Source organism: Ornithorhynchus anatinus, chromosome X1 (genome assembly GCF_004115215.2).
Source record: "Ornithorhynchus anatinus isolate Pmale09 chromosome X1, mOrnAna1.pri.v4, whole genome shotgun sequence".
Classification (NCBI taxonomy): Eukaryota; Metazoa; Chordata; class Mammalia; order Monotremata; family Ornithorhynchidae; genus Ornithorhynchus; species Ornithorhynchus anatinus.
This window is the reverse complement of record NC_041749.1, coordinates 30,376,875-30,391,357: the sequence shown is the minus strand read 5'-3', so window position 1 is coordinate 30,391,357 and position 14,483 is coordinate 30,376,875. Positions and strand designations below refer to the sequence as shown.

At 43.7% G+C, this 14,483-nt stretch overlaps 1 long non-coding RNA gene across 1 annotated transcript in view; it reads left to right on the top strand.

Moving 5' to 3' along the window:
• The window catches only part of LOC103164704, a 243,083-nt gene that overhangs the window by 62,385 nt on the left and 166,215 nt on the right, over positions 1-14,483 (top strand). The window lies entirely within an intron of this gene.

The following is a 14,483-nucleotide window of genomic DNA, read 5'->3' as shown; positions in this document are numbered from 1 at the left end:
TATTATTATTATTATGATATAGTGAGCACAGCAGTTTAAGTGCCAGAATCCACCTGTCCTGTCTGGTTTAGGTCAGTCAATCAATTAATCTTATTTATTGAATGCTTACTATCTGCAGAGCACTGTACTAAGCACTTGGAAGAATACAGTATAACAGAACTGGTAGACATGTTACCTGACCACAAAAACCTTATAGTCTAGAGAGGGAGATAGACATTAATAGAGAGAAATATATTACAGATATGTTCGTAAATGCTATGGGACTGAAGGTGGGGTGAATAAAGGATATGCATCCAAGTGCAAGGGCATCACAGAAGGGAATGGCGGAAGAGGGAATGAAAGCCTCATCAGGGAAGCCCTCTTGAAAGTAGGGAGAGTAATTGTCTGCCAATTATGAAGGGGGAGGGAGTTCCAGGCCAGAGGGAGGTTGGGGGCAAGGGGTTGGCAGTGAGATAGATGAGATCGAGGTACAGTAAATAGTTTGGCATTAGAGGAGCAAAGTGTGTGGGCTTGGTTTTAGTAGGAAATCAGAGAGTTAAGGTAGGAGTGGACAAGGTGATTGACTGCTTTAATCAGGTCTGATTCATAGCTTATGCCTTCTCCCTTCCTAAATCAGACTAGAGTGGAACAACTCAGATAAACTGTGTCTGAGCCAAAAAGGTAAATCCTTTATGAAACACCTCCTGAAATGTCCTTTAGCATGTGACAGGGACTTAGTAGTTTAAGCAAAGATTTTGGACCCTGAGTTCCTAATCCTGTTTCTTCCACGTACTTGCTGGTGACTTAAGCAAATCAGGAGGAGCAGTGTGGCCTAATGGATATAGCACAGGCCTGGGAGCCAGAAAGACATGGTGCAGATTCCAGGCTTAATTCCTATTTTACAAATCAGGTATCAGGCACAGAGAAATTAAGTGATTTGTCCAGGGTCACACAGCAGACAAGTGGCAGCTTCTGGATTGGAACCCAGGTCCTTGTGACTCCCAGGCCCATGCTGTCTCCACTAAGCCTCAGTTAGGGGAACTAGTAGAGTGTAAAATATTTACATAAGTACCGTAGGCCTGGGATGAGTATCAAAGTGCTTAAGGGATACACAAACAAATGCATAGGTGACACAAAAGGATGGGTGGGGAGGGCCTTTCATGGTTTTTATAGACTTTAATCATGTCCCCTTTAAGCCTGCATCTTTCCACACCAAAGAGTTCCAGTTTCTCAGTCTATCTAGTGCACATATTATTCTTTCCTTCTAATCCATTGGCTGATACCCTCTATACCTGTTTGTCATTTTATATCTTTACTAAGATGCTAGGACAAGAACTGCATGTAGTTTGCCAAGGGCAGATGGACTATGATTTTATATAGTGGTAAAATTATGCTGTTTGCTTTCTACTGTCCTCCAGATGCCAAGCATTTTATTGACCTTTAAGGCTGCCCCTGTATACTGACCAAATGATTTAAAGACAGTGGTGCCAAGAAGTTTTTCCCAGTTGTGACTGATAGCAATGACCATTATCACATAGTTGAGGTCTAGATTATTTTTTCTTAGGTTCTTTTTCCCGCTCTTGCTCACATCGAAGCTCAGCTGCCTTGTTCTTTTCACTCATTCAGTTTTATGAACACTCCATGCCGTTTATATCAATCAGCATGACATTTACCCCCTTGGAAGAAATTAGCGGTGTTTGTGTATTTAGAAACTTCACTGATCACTCTTTGCTCTAGATAATTTAGGAAAATCAATCTAAAAAATTAGAAGCAGGGTCACCGCCTGTCTGGATCTGCTGAAGTAATTACAGTGCGTAATGGGGTGGAAGGGATTGCAAGCTCCCATCATGCTCTTGGAAGCTCTGGCCAGGTTGACCATCGTGATCTATGGTGGCAATCAATCATATCTACTGAGCACTTACTAAGTGTGCAAAGCATTGTACTAAGAGCTTGAGAGAGTAAAATATAACAGACTCAGTAGGCACATTCCCTGTCTACTTTGAGCTTAGTCTAGAGGGGGAGAAAGACACTGATATAAATAAATTACAGAAATATACAAAAGTGCTGTGGGACTGAGGGAGGGATGAATGAAGGGTGCAAATCCAAGTGCAAGGGTAACACAGAGGGCATGGGGAAGGGCTCTTAGAGGAGATATGCTTTCAATAAGGCTTTGAAGGTGGGGAGAGTAACTGTCTGTTAGATATGAAGAGGTAAGATGTTCCAGGCCAGAGGCAGGATGTGGGCAAGAGGTCAGTGGTGAGATAGATGAGACTGAGGTAAAGTGAGTAGCATGGCACTAGAGGAGAGAAGTATGCGGGCTGGGTTGTAGTTGGAAATAAAGGAGGTAAGATAGGAGGGGGCAAGGTGATTGAGTGCCTTAAGTCAATAAGGAGTTTGTTCTATGCGGGGGTAGATGGGCAACCACTGGAGGTTCATGAAGAGTGGGAAAACATGGCCTAAACAGTTTTGTAAGGAAACGATCCTGGCAGCAGAGTGAAGTATGGATGGGAGTTGGGAGAGACGGGAGTCAGGGAGGTCAGCAAGAAGGTTGTTGAAGTATTCAAGGTGGGATAGGATGAGTGCTTGGATCAATGTGGTAGCAGTTCAGATGAAGAGGAAAGGGTAGATTTTAGTGATATGCTGAAGGCTGAACCCTTAGGATTTGGTGACAGATTAAATATGTGGGTTGAAATAGATCAGTTGACAATGCTGAGGTTATGGGCTTGTGAGGCAGGGAGGATGGTGGTACTGTCAACAGTGATGGTAAAGTTAAGGGGAGGTCGGGGTTTGGGTGGGAAGATGAGGAGTTGTGTTTTGGACTTGTTAATTTTGAGGTGTTGGGAGGACATCCAAGTAGATATAGATATTTTCTAAAGGCAGGAGGAAATGCAGAGCAGAGGAGAGAGATTAAGACTGGAGATGTAGAGACTGGAGATGTAGATTTGGGAATCATCTGCATAGAGATGGTCGTTGAAGCCATGGGAGTGATTGAGTTCTCCAACAGAGTGGATGTAGATGGAGAATAGAAGGGAACCCAGATCTGCACCTTAAGAGACTCCCAGAGTTAGGACATGAGAGGCAGAGGAGAAGCCCATGAATGAGATGAATGAATGAATTGTTAATGAATTGTACATCGCCTTGATTCTATTTAGTTGCCATCGGTTTTTACGAGATGTTCTTCCCCTTGACGCTGTTTAGTGCCATTGTTCTTGTCTGTCCGTCTCCCCCGATTAGACTAAGCCCGTCAAACGGCAGGGACTGTCTCTATCTGTTGCCTACTTGTTCATCCCAAGCGCTTAGTACAGTGCTCTGCACATAGTAAGCGCTCAATAAATACTATTGAATGAATGAATGAATGAGATTGAGAATGAACTGTCAGAGATATAGAGGGAGAACCAGGAGAGGACATTGTCAGTGGTAGAAATAGTCCCTATTCATAGCTGCTCCTGCCACTTCTTTCTGCTGGGTTCTTGGTGGAGTTGAAAAATTCAGGAAAAACAGAAAAATGTGACACATCAATGGCAGGGATGGATTAAAATATATGCTACACACCCTGTTCCAGCTGTCATGACAGAGATGGCTCTGATGGTGGCTGTGATAAATTACACATCTAGAATTTGTTTTAATTGTCTTCCCCTATAGACTGTAAGATCCCTCCTGTGGGCAGGGAACATGTCTACCAACTCGATTATATTGTACTCTCTCAAGTGTTTAGCACAGTGCTCTACAAGAAGTGCTTGGAAATAGGTTTGATCATTTGATTGGTCGGTGTGGTGGCAGGGATGGTCTCTATTCTCATATTGGTGCTTTCTCTTTGAGAGTGTGTTGGATTTAGTGTTTGTCTTTATCTCCTAATTTCTGCCTCTGCACCTTTCTCCCCGAGCAAAGCCCAGACAATGCCTCTAGTATTAAATAAAATGGTGCCAGTTCCTTCTTGGAAGAGGAAGAACTCTTGCTTCACATGAGCTGATCAAAATGAAAATCAAGGCTTTGAAGGTAGCGATTCTTCTAATTCTATTGTACTGTGGAAAACATTTAGTACAGTGTTTTGCCCATAGTGGGTACTTAATAGAAATACTATTGATTACCTGGCTCTTCTACTTGTCTGCTGTGTGACTTTGGGCAAGTTGCTTCACTTCTCTGGGCCTCAGCTACCTCATTTATAAAATGGGGATTGAGACTTGGAGCCCCATGTGGGACAGGAACTGTGTTCAACATGATTTGCTTGGATCCACACCAGAGCTTTGTACTGTGCTTGGTACATAGTAAGCCCTTAACAAATACCACAATTATTATTATTATTAATATGACTAAGTGAAACTAGACTTCCTGACAATGGACAGCTCATAGAGGCTGGTGCCAGAAGCTTCTGGAGAGGACTTTCCTTTTCCTGGTGTTGGATTTACAATCAGTCACTAGGCCTTCCAAATCTTCTCAGAAGCATGAGACTCTGAGAGATAATGGATGCTCGCCGAGATAATGGATGCTCGCCTCCGAAAGGGAAGTACTTTGCCACCATGATCAGTAAACAGGGCTCCACAGTGATGCACATTGAAGGTAAAAGCGAGGTTCTATAAATCAGTGGTATTTATTGAGCAAATATTATGTGCAGAGCAATATACTAGGTACTTGGTAGACACAAATATTTGCTTAGGTTCATTACAGGATTAACAGCCCAGAGTTGTTTTTTATGAGTGATTGATGGTGGTGGTGTAAAGTGGTGAATGTCATCCTACCCCATGAGATTATTAAACAAAAGAGCAATGTTCTACTACCCATTGAGTGTGTAAAATAAGAGTATGTGAACACCAACACCATCTTCACTTTATCAAATTGAAAAACAGACATCCTGTCTATGGCCTAAACCATGGCAGAGAAATGGGCAAGGGGCATGCCCTGCCATCTTCCAGACTGGGGTGTGGTGGGTTGAAGGAAGGAAGAGAGAGGAGGGAGGCAAGAAAGTGGGTAGGTACTGGACTCCTCAGGATGGGCTGTAGCACCATCCTGGCCATGGTGCATCCTGGACCTTCCGCTGCTGCTGCTGGCAAGTTTCCCTGAACACAACCCGTGCCATTGTCCGAGGCGAGCAAGTCACAGGAATGCAAACATTGCCACAGCCCGCTGAAGAGTGAAAATGGTTCCACACTCATCTCAGGCAATGAGGGAATCCTGCAGAAATGGCAATATCCCTTCTACATTCTCCTGAATGCACCTTCTACTACTGAAAACAGTCTTTCAGGGCCTAGAGAACCTGGAGAGAAGCAGTGTGGCCTAGTAGATAGAGCATGGGCCTAGAAGTCAGAAGTACCTAAATTCTAATCCCAGCTCCACCAGCTGTCTGCTGCATGACTTTGAGCAAGTTACCTTTGTGCCTCAGTTACCTCATCTATAAAATGGGGATTAAGTGCAAGCCTCACTTGAGACATGGACTGTTTCCAACCTATCTTGTATCAACCCCAGATCTTAGTTACAGTGCATGGCACATAATAACTGCTAAACACATACCATGAAAACCACGCAAAAAAAAAAAAACACCTGTGAATGTGTGGTATCACAGCTCTCAATCCAACTTTTAGAGGAAGTCAGTTCTGCAGTTAGAATCATGAAAAGCTGTAAAACACCCATACCTGATGGCATACCTGCTGAGATCTACAAACACAGGCTGGATGCCCTGCTAAAATATTTACACAAGCTTTTCCTCATCATGTGGGATATTGAGGAGATGCCACAGAATCCTAAAGATGCTAACAGGCATAGTGAAGAAGCAGCATAGTGTAATGGATAAATCTTGGGTCTGGGAGTCAGGAGGTCATTGGTTCTAATCCCGGGTCCACCACTTGTCTCCTCTTGGACCTTGGGCAAGTCACTTCACTTCTCCGTGCCTCAGTTACCTCATCTGTAATATGAGGATTAAGACTGTGAACCTTATGTGAGACAGGGACTCTGCCCAACCCAATTAGCTTTTATCTACCCCAGTGCTTGGAACAGTGCCTGGCATATAGTAAGCACTTAGCAAATGCTATTATTATCTATTGTGAAATCTCATCCATCTTCCCTGTTGGCATGATCCTTCCCAGAATCCTGGACCAGATTTTGAAGCTCCACAGGGAGCTCAGCAGACATGATCTCTACAGCAAATACGGGAGCAGTGAAGGGAATGGAACATAGAACATTATATTGTTTTCATAAATCTTACAAAAGCATTTGACACCATCAGTGGATCTGCCTTTAGAAACTATTAAATTTGGTTACCCTGAGAAGGTTATCAAGATTTTGCGCTGTGTGACCTTAGGCAGTCACTTAACTTCTCTGTGCCAGTTTCCTGTACTGCAAAATGGGGATTCATTACCTGTTCTCCCTCTTAAATGGAATGTGAACCTCAGTGGGACAGATTGTATCTGACTTGATTAATTTGTATCTACCCTCATAAACACTTAAATACCATAAAAAATGTCAGAGTTGAAGGGTCCCTCCCTCTCTGACCCCATTCTCCATTGCCAATGGGGTAAAGCACTGTTGTGTAGCCAGACTGTTCTGCTTCCAAGTAATCTGTATGTGCATACTGCAAGATGTGAAGTGAACCTGGGAGCTGATTTACAATGTTTTGGGAAACTCTTCCAACTCCACAGACTACAAGCATCATCTAAACTATTATTAACAGATGGCCAAGCCCCAGAAACACACCTAGTCCCTCAACTCATCTAAAGTTTTTAAAGACACTCCAGAGCTGAGCTGAATGCTGTTATGTAACTCTACCATCTAGGAAACATTGCCCAAAGATGCACTAAGAGATGTAGAAATTGAAAGCCGAATCAAGCAGAGCAGAATGTCCTTTGAGAGATTGTCAGACAGTACAGTGACAACATGGAAGCGATATAATTATAAGGCCAGGACATATCATAGAGTTCACATCTTCATCCAGCTAAGTGCTTGGGAGAGTGCAATATAACAATAACCAGACATATTCCCTACCCACAATGAGTTTATAGTCTAGAGGGGAGACAGGCATTAACGTGAATAAATTACAGAAATGTACATAAATTCTGTGGCACTGGGTGGGGGGGGGGGTGGCGGGTGAATAATCTCACTCTTAAAATTGAATAATCTCTTAAAATATTCATCAGGGTTGCCAGTATGTCATATTCAACACCCAAAGGCCTGATAAGATCATAAGCAATGAGATATTGGACAGAGTCAGTGTATGAGCACCTAAATTATGCTTGTTGCAAATCAGTTTTACTGCAGATATAAGCAAAGAATTGTGACAGAATAGCCAAACAGATGATGTGTGGTGAGCTGAAGTGGGATTAAGGAAAGTTGGGTGTACAAAGGATCCAGAGAAGAATGGTTTCATGTGATATTGAGTGACATCTTAAAGTTAGGAGGTAGGTGCAAGAGACAGACCAACGTAATATGGTACAATCAAGAAAGGGGCTGTGGAAGCATAATGCATTTGCCCCTTCACTCCCAACCATTTCTGCAATAGGCCTGCTTGGTCACCTCTGGTTACCAAGGCAATCAAGTTCACAACACATCTTTACTTTGTTCTCTAGGTCTTCTGAAAGGAGTAGCTGAAAACAAGATGAAGCTATACCTTTAGCAGGGTTGGGTGAAGTTTAATCACCTTGAGAACAAAGTAGAGAAAACCCCTCCTTAAGGGATGTTGCTGCCTATCCTAATGCATTTATCCTGCATTGTATTTTGATTAAATTAGATACTGTAATACATAAAAGAAACTCTGGTTTATTGAGACCCGAGATGGCCTTGACTATCAGAGGAATTTCTGCAGCTCAACCGCCTCTCTTTACTCGCTCTGGAAGAAGCACTAGTAGTAAATAAAGATGTCACTAACATATCTGCTCAAACACAATGCAGAGTCCATGAAGTTTTTCTTCTACAGTACAAAAGCTTCAAAAGGTACCTTAAACTAAAAGGCAAAACTAAAAACATGTCAGCACAACAGGGAATAGTTTTTGTGTGGGTAAGAATTGTCAATTTTATATCAACCTTTTCAGCCACATCCTCACCTTTGAGTTAAAAAAGAAATCACCATTAGTGGTGTTAAATAATAATTATAATAATAATGGTATTTAAATGCTTACTGTATGCCAAACACTCTACTAAATGCTGGGGTAGATACAAGATAATCAGGTCCCACATGGGGCTGACAATCTAAGTAGGAAAGAGAACAGGTATTTCATTCATTCAGTGGTATTTATTGAGCTCTTACTGTGTGCAGAGCACTATACTAAGCACTCAGAAAGTACAATTCAGCAACTAAGAGAGACAATCCCTGCCCATAATGGGCTCATAGTCTAGAAGGGGGGAGGCAGAAATCAAAACAACTAAACAGACATCAATAGCATCAATATAAATAAATAGAATTATAGATGTATACATATCAAAACAAGTAAACAGGCATTAATATAAATAAATGGAATCATAGATATGTACATATACACAAGTGCTGTGGGGCGGGGAGGATGTAGAGCAAAGGGAATGAGTCGGGGTGATGGGGAGTAGAGGGGGAACTGAGGAAAAAAGGGGCTTACCCACTTTGCAGATGGGGAACTGAGGCATAGAGAAGTTAAGCGATTTGCCCAAGGTCACATAGCAGACAAGTGGCAGATGGTGGATTAGTACCCAGGTCCTCTGACTCCAGAACTGTGCTCTTTCCACTTGGTCCTAGTCTTATCCACAATAATATTCTGGGTCCACATACAGAGCAAACAGCATTTCTGAGAATGCCCCCTTGGAGAGCCCAAGCTTCTTCTGCTTAGCAAACTAAATTTTGCCTCCTTGTCCTCTACCTCAGAATTCCTTTGTCATTAGTATCATCGTGTATTCATCAGCTTATTTCACTTCCCACAGTCTAGTACACAGTTTGTGAGGCCTGCTACCTTTGTCTCCAAATGTTTCTCAGTCATTTAAGACACCCCAAATTTATCTACCTAGTGATTGCATCTCCCAGTAGCACCACTTATATCTACTTCTCCTGTGGGAATTCCAATCTTGGAAGGAGATTCTCCTTGGTATGGAGGGCACTGGGACAGAAATCAGAGGATGGGTACAAACTAAGTTTTCATCTTTCTTCTTTTAAGGTAGGTGTTCTCCTTTCTTGAAGTTTTCTTTTTTACTAGCTAGTTGAAAGCACTTAGTACAGTGCTCTGCACCCAGTAAGTGTGTAATTAATACAACTGAATGAATGAAAGCTAATGTTTGGGAGAAGAAGCTGGCATGCAGTGTGCCTGGAAGCTTCAGCAATGATCAACTCTATAGTTAGTAGTAGTAGCAATATTTATTAAGCAATTACTCTGCATTACTGTGTGCAGAGAACTGTACTAAGCACTGGGAGAGAATACACAGGTGAAAATTTTGTGCCTCAGTTCTTTGAGTTCAGTAACTTTTACTTGGAGAGAGTGTACCTGCTTGATTAGCAGTCTGGAATAAATTATACATACATGTTGATTATACTCTGTTGTGCAGCTACAGCTGCTAATTATAGAATCTAATGCTGTTTGCCTCTCATACACTCATGATCTCCCTGAAGCCTCTGCTCAAAAAGCGGTGCCTATCTTTATAACAAGCTCTGTAGGCTGTCTGCCACTGCTGCCTCTAAGGAGTTTAGTTTTTCCACCTTCTTTTGAAGATTTTCTTCAGGAGGATTAGCTTTGGAAGTCTGGCTTTTAGAGATGGAGGGTGAAGGCTAGGCAGCCGCTTTAGCCTTGCCTCTGAACATCAAGTTGCACTGGATATGCATATGATTGAGGGCCTATTGTTCCAAGATTTGTCAATCACAAGTCAGACCTCACATCCTCACAGTGAAACAAAGGGGAAGAGAAGGAAACCCCAAAGAGCCTTGAAGGGCAATTACAGTTTAGAGCTTGGCTGGCAGAGGAAGTGGTGGTGAAAAGATGGAGGAGGATTGGTCAGCAAGATGAGAGCACAACCAGGCTGTACCCTGCCTACCATTTTTTACCCTGCCCCCACAAACCCATCGATCGTTATGTATCCTGACAGAGGCAAGATACTGTGGCAGGAATTATACTCCCGAACAAGACCCTGGGGAACTATCATCCTGTATATCTATTGGATTGTTAAGGCAACATAGTAATTAGGCACATCAGGCAATCATTTGAGTGCTTACTGGATGCAGAACACTGTACTAAGCACTTGGGAGAGTACTATATGAAAGAGTTGGTAGACTTGTTCCCCACCCATAAGAAGCAGCGTGGTCTTGCGGATAGAGCATGTGCCTGGGAGTAAGAGGACCAGGGTTCTAATCTCAGCTCCACCATGTATCTGCAGTGTGACGTTGGCTAAGTCACTTCACTTCTCTGCGCCTCAGTTACCTGCCCTGTAAAATGGGGATTAAGACAGTGAGTCCCATGTGGAACATGGACTGTGTCCAACCTGATAAATCTGTATCTACCCCAGCGCTTAGTACAGCACCTGGCACCTAGTAAGCCCTTAATGAATACCATAAATAAGGAGCTTACAGTCTAAAGGGCCACAATTACACAGACATCATTGGGTGTACGGCACTATCTTAAAGCCAGAGCTACCTTTTAGGCAACCTGGCCTGTGCAGACTCATGTCCGCTGTAGCAAAGGTCAGGGTTACCTGGCAGAGTGCAGCTGCCCCAGAGCCATTATGAGCAAGACACCATCCTAGTTCCTCCAGTTAAGGAACAGGAAGCAAGAAGGAGATACGTCGAGACTGTAGCACATGCTCACAAGCTGCTTTTGCTCTTCAGTTCTGAATTTCGAAGCTAGTCCTTGGGGAGAAAGCCCAAGACCCTCCAGAGCATCTGCGTCCTTGGATTCTGCTTTCTAAAAATCTGGCAGGCTCGAAGTCTGTCATTCTTTGAAGAGGGGAGAAGGAGGTAAGGAGTGCTGGATCACATAGTCTGATTTGGACTCCACCGAGTCCTTCAGTGGGAGGACTTCCGAATGTGGGAGGGTCTCTAAAACCTACATTGGGGTTAGATGGAGGTTCCAGGTTATCTCATGCAAACTTGTACTCAGAATCTTCCATTTCTCCTTCCTTTCTTACTCCTGCTCAACTGAATCACCAGTGAAAAAAAGATTAGAAGTATGCCACGGCACAGTTTGTCAGCGTTGTTCTGCCTCACCGCCCTCCCTGGTGAGGAAGGTAGTGATTGACAGTCTTCAGATCACCCATGGAAGCAAAACTTACAGTCCCATCTCCTGCGAACTATTAAGTAGCAGCCACCCCATGGCTGTTCAGAAATAGGCAATGCATCCTCTATTGTCCCATGACCCTGGTTTTCCGTTTCTGTACCGTTTTACCCATGTCGGAGTGAATGCAGCCACACAGTCAAACCAAATCGATCTGTCTGTGTCCTTCTCTCCATCCCTGTGAATTTCTGTCTCTTTTTCCCCTCCCTTTCTCCCTCTCTCTTCCTCCCTCTCTCTTCCTCCTTCTCTCTCTTCCTCCTTCTCTCTCTCTCTCTCTCTCTCTCTCTCTCACACACACACACACTCTCTCTCTCTCTCTCTCTCTGTGTCACTCTGTCTCATTCTCTGTCTCTCTTCCTCTTTCACTCTCTGTGTTTCTCTGACACTGTCTCTGTTTCTATCTCTTGTCATTTTCTGTCTCTCTCCCCCTTTCTCCCTCTCTCTCTCTCTCTCTCTCTCTCTCTCTCACACACACACACACACACACACACACACACACACACACACTTAGAGATACCCACATGCTCACACACAGTGTAGCACCTACCAGTGAGGGTGACTGTAAAACAATGAGGACAATTGTCCATAGCAGTATGTTGGAAGACAGGCGAAACTGCAGGGTTTAGATAAATCTTTTCAGAGAGAAATGTAATTAAAGGTGAAATACTATAAATAAACCATGTAGTGCAGAGAAGGCTGAGGAAGTATTGCTTTAAAAACACTAAAATAAAATGATTATGCCTTCCTGGAAAATGATGCAGTGAAAAGTCATGGGGGAGGAGGGGAAGCTGATGGACCGAACTCTAGGATTAATAGCACCTTGCTATGATCAGCTTCTGGGAGCTCAAAGTGCTTTTCAGGGATATCTCTTTAAATAGAGATTGTAATATCTTTAAAATATAGATTTTTTTCTCTGAGATTATGAACCCCCTGAGAATGGGGATGGTGTCTACCTTTCTGACTATTCTTTCTCATCCCCTCTAGACCGTAAGCTCCTTGTGATCAGGAAACATGTCTCCTGATTTTGTTCTGTCTAAAGCACTTAGTATAATATACTGCACACAGTAAGTGCTCAGTAAATACCACTGATTGATTACTTAGTACAATGCTCTGTAAACAGTAAGTGCGTAATAAATATTACTAATGTATGGCATAGTAGATAGACCACAGGCCTGGGAGTCAGTGGTCATGGGTTATAATACTGGCTCCGACACTTGTCTGCTGTGTGACCTTGGGCAAATCACTTTACTTCTCTGGGCCTCAGTTACCTCCTGTGTAAAATTTGGATCGAGACTGTGAGCCCCATGTGGGGCAGGGACTGTGTCCGACCCGACTTGATTATACCTACTCCAGTGCTTAGTACAGTGCCTGACACGTAGTAAGTGCTTAAAAATACCATAACTATATAATAATAATAATTATAGTATTTGTTAAGCACTTAACTATCTGCCAGTCACTGTTCTAAGTGATGGGGTGGATACAAGCAGATTGGGTTAGAACAGTGATTCAGCACTTAGAACGGTGATTGGCACATAGTAAGCGCTTAACAAATACCATGATTATTATTAATTATTATATGTAAACTATTCTGTTATTCCTAATAGATTAGAGGAAGAAAACTACTTTTCAGCTGTTCACCCTTTGCCAACTTGTGGCAAACATCTAGGATCTGATAAGGTTGTGGAATCAGGGTCTGGGAAAAGTCATAGGGGAAAGGCTTTCCTTCCTGGAGGTTCTCTGGAGACTTCATATTATTATTATTATTGTATTTAAGCTGGGTAGTGCATGTTATTATTATTATTGTATTTAAGTGCTTACTTTGTGTCTAGCACTACTCTAAGTGATGGGGTTGACACAACTTAATCAGGTTGTCATCCTTGACTGTCTCTCTCGTTCACCCCACACATCCTATCCGTTACCAAGACCTGCCGGTTTCACCTTTACAATATCGCCAAGATCCGCCCTTTCCTCTCCACCCAAACGGCTACCTTACTGCTACGGGCTCTCGTTATATCCTGGCTAGACTACTGTGTCAGCCTTCTCTCTGATCTCCCTTCCTCCTCTCTCGCCCCGCTCCGGTCTATTCTTCACTCCGCTGCCCGGCTCATCTTCCTGCAGAAATGATCTGGGCATGTCACTCCCCTTCTTAAACACCTCCAGTGGTTGCCTATCAACCTCCGCTCCAAACAAAAACTCCTCACTCTGGGCTTCGAGGCTCTCCATCACCTTGCCCCTTCCTGCCTCTCCTCCCTTCTCTCTTTCTACCGCCCACCCCGCACGCTCCGCTCCTCTGCCACCCACCACCTCACCGTCCCTCGGTCTCGCCTATCCCGCCGTCGACCCCCGGGCCACGTCCTCCCATGGTCCTGGAACGCCCTCCCTCCTCACCTCCGCCAAACTGATTCTCTTCCCCTCTTCAAAACCCTACTTAAAACTCACCTCCTCCAAGAGGCCTTCCCAGACTGAGCTCCTCTTCTCCCTCTACTCCCTCTACCGCCCCCCCCTTCACCTCTCCGCAGCTTAACCCTCTTTTCCCCCCATTTCCCTCTGCTCCTCCCCCTCTCCCTTCTCATCCCCTCGGCACTGTACTCGTCTGCTCAACTGTATATATTTTCATTACCCTATTTATTTTGTTAATGAAATGTACATTGCCTCGATTCTATTTAGTTGCCATCGGTTTTTACGAGATGTTCTTCCCCTTGACTCTATTTATTGCCATTGTTCTCGTTTGTCCGTCTCCCCCGATTAGACCGTAAGCCCGTCAAACGGCAGGAACTGTCTCTATCTGTTGCCGACTTGTTCATTCCAAGCGCTTAGTACAGTGCTCTGCACATAGTAAGCGCTCAATACATACTATTGAATGAATGAATGAAAGGTTGGACACTGTTCCTGTCCCACATGCAGCTCACAGTCTAAGTAGGAGGGAGCACAGGCATTGAATCCTCATTTTAAAGTTGGAAGAAACTGAGGCACAGAGAAGTTAAGTGACCAGCCCAGGGTCACACAGAGCAAGCAACTGGCAGATTTGGGAGTAGAACTCAGGTCCTCTGACTCCCAGGCCTATGCTCTTTCCACTAGGCTATGCTGCTGCTTCTCTATTGATTCCTTTGTTAATTCCCGTCACAAAGCAACATGTCTGGGGGCAGTGAGAAGGGTTTGAGACATCTGCTACTGAGTAAGTCTGAAACTCTTCACTGTGCAGCAGAAAACTTCCCAACATTAATGGTAGAAAAGTATTGACTGCAGAAGGCAAAAACTACATATGTTGCATGTGAGGAAGAAATGGAGGTTTCTCTAAATGGT